Source organism: Dermochelys coriacea, chromosome 9 (genome assembly GCF_009764565.3).
Source record: "Dermochelys coriacea isolate rDerCor1 chromosome 9, rDerCor1.pri.v4, whole genome shotgun sequence".
NCBI lineage: Eukaryota > Metazoa > Chordata > Testudines > Dermochelyidae > Dermochelys > Dermochelys coriacea.
Window position 1 is genome coordinate 43,436,852 of NC_050076.1, and position 6,000 is coordinate 43,442,851.

Below are 6,000 nucleotides of genomic sequence, written 5' to 3' on the forward strand. Positions count from 1 at the left end.
AAAAACCGAGAGCCGGCCCTAGTTTTCTCATATGGCTTTTAATGCACACATGAGAATGAAAGAGGTGGTTGGATTTATGGAACTGAATCCTCAGATGTTTCTAGTAAGCTCTGGCCCCAGCTGATGTGGGGAGCTGTTTTTGGCTCCCTGGTCCTGGGCCCAGTTCTGTCCTGGCCTTGGCATAGTTCAGAGCAACCTAGGAGCTATGTCAGCTGGTAACGGACAGTGGCAAAGATCATGGATGGCAACATATTCCATACTGCAGGGGTGGGGGAAGGGTTGAAAGGGGTGGGAGGGAGTGGTGTTGATTTAAGAGTAACCCCACTTTTGGGTTACCCACATTTCTGTGAATCTTTGCATGCTGGAAATTTGTCCTCTGTAAAACACCTGCTTAAAAATGTGAATGCCTGCAGGCACACAGCTCTTAAACTATTTAAAAGGCATGTGTACATTTTAGCCAGTACAAGTTCCTGCTCCTGCCGTGTGTGGGTGCAAACAAGTGCAGACTGCATGTTGACAGTAGCTGTAGATAGAGTAACATTTCGTCTTTTGACTTCCTTGTTTTGGGCAAATTTTGGTAACAGAAGCTAGTAATTTAACAGGTGATGTACTCCTTTAGTTCATCTTCAACGAAGGCATTAGGGACGACATGAAATGATACTATAGAATATTTCCATATAAAACACTTAATTTTAAATGGATTGGTAGTTCATTAAGGGGAAAAAAACCTCCCTCAGTTTCATAATCATCCCAGGTCTTTCTGACTCTTTAAAAGGAAATAGACTGTATCAGTGTTTAAAAATAATAGGTGTTTAAAGGCTTCTAAGGCCATAGCTGTATACCTAAATCAGTGACCTGACTTTCTGAAGCACTGAGCATGCAGCCGTTCCCACTGACTTCACCATTCATTTCCTGTGTTTCTCTCAGGCCTGGTCTATGCTAAGAAATTAGGTCAGTAAAACTATATTGCTGAGGGGTGTGAAAAATCCACACCCCTGACCGATGCATTTAAACTGACTTAACACTTAGTGTAGACAGCACTAGGTGGATGGGAGAATTCTCCTGTCGACTTACCTACTGCCTCTCTGGGAGATGGAGTAAGTACATCAGTGGGAGAGCTGCAGTGGTTTAGATATAAACTAGCCCTAAGCATTGAATACTGAGATGACTTAGGTTGTACGCTTCTTGGACTGATAATGGCTGCAAACAAACAAGACACTAGGCTTTCCCACTGTTTTCAATGAATACGTAATCCCTTCCCCAAAATCCTAGAATGCTCTCTTCTCAGGATCTGCTTCGTTCCTTTGCTTTGGAGAGTGACTGTCATAAATATAAAGGGAAGGGTAAACACCTTTAAATCCCTCCTGGCCAGAGGAAAAACCCTTTTACCCGTAAAGGGTAAGAAGCTAGGATAACTCACTGGCACCTGACCAAAATGACCAATGAGAAGACAAGATACTTTCAAAGCTGGAGGGGAAGGGGGAGAAACAAAGGCTCTCTCTGTCTGAGTGATGCTTTTGCCGGGAACAGAAAAGGAATGGAGTCTTAGAATTTAGTAAGTAATATAGCTAGATATGCATTAGATTCTGTTTTGTTTAAATGGCTGATAAAATAAGCTGTGCTGAATGGAATGTATATTCCTGTTTTTGTGTCTTTTTGTAAGGCTTTTTAAGGTTTTGCCTAGAGGGATTCTCTATGTTTTGAATCTGATTACCCTGTAAGGTACTTACCATTCTGATTTTACAGAGGTAATTCTTTTACTTTTTTTCTTCAATTAAAATTCTTCTTTTAAGAACCTGATTGCTTTTTCATTGTTCTTAAGATCCGAGGGTTTGGGTCTGTGTTCACCTATGAAATTGGTGAGGATTTTACAAGCCTTCCCCAGGAAAGGGGGTGTAGGGTTTGGGGAGGATTTTTGGGGGAAAGATGTTTCCAAGCGGGCTCTTTCCTGGCTATATATTTGTTAGACGCTTGGTGGTGGCAGCAATAAAGTCCAAGGGCAAAAGGTAAAATAGTTTGTACCTTGGGGAAGTTTTAACCTAAGCTGGTAAAAATAAGTTTAGGGGCTTTTCATGCACATCCCCACATCTGTACACTAGAGTCAGAGTGGGGAAGGAACCTTGACATTGACATAATGAAAATCACTTTAGAAAGACTTTTTTTTTTTTTTTATAAATGCAGAACAAACTGCATTTTTTTTATTTTTTTTTTTTTTTTTACAAACTGAGAAAAGGCAAGTAATTTTAAATCCAAGACAGCAGTGGGAGTATGCAAGCTGCTCTTGTATATCTTTAGGGGTAGCTCTAAAAAAATATTACCTAGCACAGAAAAACCTTTGGACTTTCAATTCCGCCTCTCCTAGAGTCTTGGCTGGAAGCCACTGCTTGGTATGGATTTATGTTACATTCATGACTACAAAAGGTTATACAAATTTTACAAAAAATGTGGTTATATCTTTGATAGTTTGACTGTTCTCAAGCTACAAAATTAAATAATTTATTGCAGGAGAGACCTTGATCATGGCCCAGTGGTTAAATTAAGATGGAATGTAGTGAGTTGTCCTGTCTTTCATTGTATAATCCAAGAACATTTGAGTGAAACTTGACTGTTGTACTATTCTAAATTGTCAGCTCATGTTTCTCATCATACATTTCCTGGAAGAAACACATGTGGTTTGAGAGACTTACTTACTTCTGCATTTCAAAGTTTTCTATCTACTGGCTAGAAAATGTTTTGAGATATTGTGATCTTTGGCAAGAAATTCTATTTTTCCTGAAGAATGTAGTTAAAAGTAAAACTACAGATCTTGAAAAGGAGTTGGAAAAATCCAGGGTTTCTAAGTGAAATGCCTTCCTTAACAGCTGTTTCAGTTATTTGAATGTGAAACTTAACAGGAAGAAGCAGAACAGATCGGAACTGTTTTGTCATGTCAATGGGTTTTGTAACAAAACAATGCAGCACTTGAGGGGAAAAATGGTTTGATGGTCTTCACCTCCTCCAACAAACTGGCTAAGAGACTTGAAGGTTTTAAAGTATTTTTGACTTGTTTTCTCATCCAGTACTTAAGGCTTGTTGGAAGATTTGAGGAACTGATTTAAATAATTCTGAGCTTACGAAAGAGGATCTTGGAATTTTTAACTAAATGTTCAAACACTATCAACTACAGCTGTATGATCTCCAAGTGGATCCATTTCTCATCACAATAAATAAAATCAGGGCAGTTTCTTTAATGTCCTATCCAATTTTGGAAAAATTTCTTGAAAGAATTTATCTTAAGGGTGAGTTTTTAAGGATCTATGTTCACAACAAATGAAATACATCAAATTAGAGTAGGGTGAATTTTTTCATCAAATAGTAAATTAAGAGAAAAATGCATTTTGGGCACGGGAAGTATTTGCCAATGTTTAGGCCAAAAACAGTGTTTCAATGTTGTTTTTCTTTATTTTTTTAAAAAAAGTTAGTTTTGACTATTTCAAAAGTAAATGTTCTAGAACATAAGAATGGCTGGCTGTACTGGCTCAGGCCAATTGTCCATCTAGCCCAATATCCTGTCTTCCAACAATGGACAGTGCCAGATGACTCAGAGGGAATGAACAGAACAGGGTAATTACCAAGTGATCCATCCCCTGTCAACTGGCAATCAAGTGTCCTCAGGGACACTTTTTGAAAAATTTGGAAATGTTTCATTTTAAAATTTAACTTCAGGGAGTAGAAAAACATATATATTTGAGGTGTGGTTTATTTTTGTATCTGAAACTAATGTTGTTTTTTTCCCATCATTGAAACAAACAAACACACACCAAAGTCAGTTTTGGGTTGCAATGCATCAACATGTGGGGGTTTTTTGGATATGGCCCCACACCCCAAAAATCTGTTATTCACTCAGCTTTACATCCCCCCTAAGTATCATCCTTCATTGTTGAATTACCTAGTTACATTGACTTGCCCCAACAGAGCTCAACATTGACATCGCTGTAAACGTCAATGATATTGTTGCTAAATCAGTAATAAGCTCGTGTTGTATGTGGGTTTGTCCAGTAATGAGCTGCCAAAATCTTAACAATAGGTTCCCTCCTCACCCCACGAGGGGGTCGTTGCCCACCCTCGCCCCCTGGGACTCCTGCCCCATCCAACCCCCGTCCCCAGAACTGGGCAGGAGGGTCTCGTGGGCCACCGTAGTGGGTGCCCACCCCACCCCTAAGAGCCAGAGGCACCTGCTGGGGGGCAAGGTGGGGAGTCCCGGTGGTGCTTACCTGGGGCAGCTCCCAGGAAGCATCTGGGAGGTCCCTCTGGCTCCTAGGGGTGGGGGAGTGTAGCTAGTGGGGGAGCAGGGGGAGCGGCCACTCCCCCACTGATCACATCAAAAGTGGCGCCTTAGGCGCCGACTCCCTGGGTGCTCCAGGGCTGGAGCACCCATGGGGAAAATTTGGTGGGTGCAGAGCCCCCACCAGCAGCTCCCCAACCTGCGCCTGGCCCCAGCTCACCTCCGCTCCGCCCTGCCTCCTCCCCTGAACCCACTGTCCCTCTCTGCTTCTCCGCCCCCAGCTTCCCGTGAATCAGCTGCTCGGATGTGAGCTGGGGCCGGGAGCGGTTCCCCTGCACACCCCTGGGTTACCTGCTGTGGTCCTCCACCTCCCTGGGCCTGAGGGGGAAACTGCCGCTTGCTTTTCAGCCTGCCCCGGCTTTCCGCGTGAACAGCTGATTCGCGGGAAGCCTGGGGAGGGTAGAGAAGCAGAGCGGGGCGGCGGTGAGGTGAGTTGGGGCTGGGGTGGGGCGGGGAGCTGCCGGTGCGGGCTCTGCACCCACCAAATTTTCCCCTTGGGTGTTCCAGGGCTGGAGCACCCATGGAGTCAGCGCCTAAGGCGCCACTTTTGGCCAGTTAAATTTAGAAGCCCTTTTAGATCCGGTTGTCCCTCTCATAAAAACCTGTTCTAAAAGGGCTTCTAAATGTAACAACCAGTTCTAGCGAACCAGCTCCAGCTCACCACTGGGTCGGTCACTTATTTTCAGTGATTGTATGTGTGTAATTTCTGGCCTGCATATAGACTATTCACTTACAATCTGACTCTTCATTGGTCAAATTAGGACAACCCTGGTCTAGAGCGTATAGAATGAGGGCAGCTAGCAAGTGATCATTTCCATACATGCAGATAGAGTATTGGCCTAGAAATTAAAGAAGTGTTGTCACATCTCTTGAGGTCCACATTTTTAATATCACACCTAAAGCTATAAATTGATATGCTTAAAATAGGCACATCGTTGAGACACTTCTTCCTGGGGGCCTTTATTACCCAGTGCCTTGGATTAGCGAATGCCAATTCCCAGGCACCAACAGCTGCAAAACTCAGCAGGCTTTTAAATTATCTTTGACAAGGACTTGATTGGAAAAAAACCCAACAACAACAACATTACCACAGTAAGATAATTAGTTGATATTATTTGTCTTGCCTAAAGTATGATCTAGAGCAGTAGCCTCCAAACTTTTTACACCTAAGATCACTTTTTGAATGTAAGGGCAACCCAGGATCTACCCCGCCCCATTCACTCCATTCCCCCCATCTGCAGCACTCGCTCTCCTCCACCCTCACTCACATTCACTGGGCTGGGGTAGGGGTTTGGGAGGGGGCGTGGGCTCTGGGCTGGGGCCGAGGGGTTCACAATGTGGAAGGGGGCTCTGGGGTGATCCTGGGGAAGGGGGTTGGGGTTCAGGAGCGGATGAGGGGTGCAAACTCAGAGGGAGTTTGGGTGCAGGAGGGGGCTCTGGGCTTGGGCAGGGGGTTGGGAGTGCAGCAGAGGGTTTGGGGTGCTGGCTCTGGGAGGAGGATCAGGGCTGGGGGTTGGGGTGTGGCCTCCCACCAGGCAGCACTTACCTCTGGTGGCTCCTGGTTGGTGTTGCAGCGTGATTGCTGCTAAGGTAGGCTCCCCGCCTACCGTGGCCCTATGATGCTCCCGGAAGGGGCCAATGCACCCCTGCAGCCCCTGGGGGAGTGGTGGTGACAC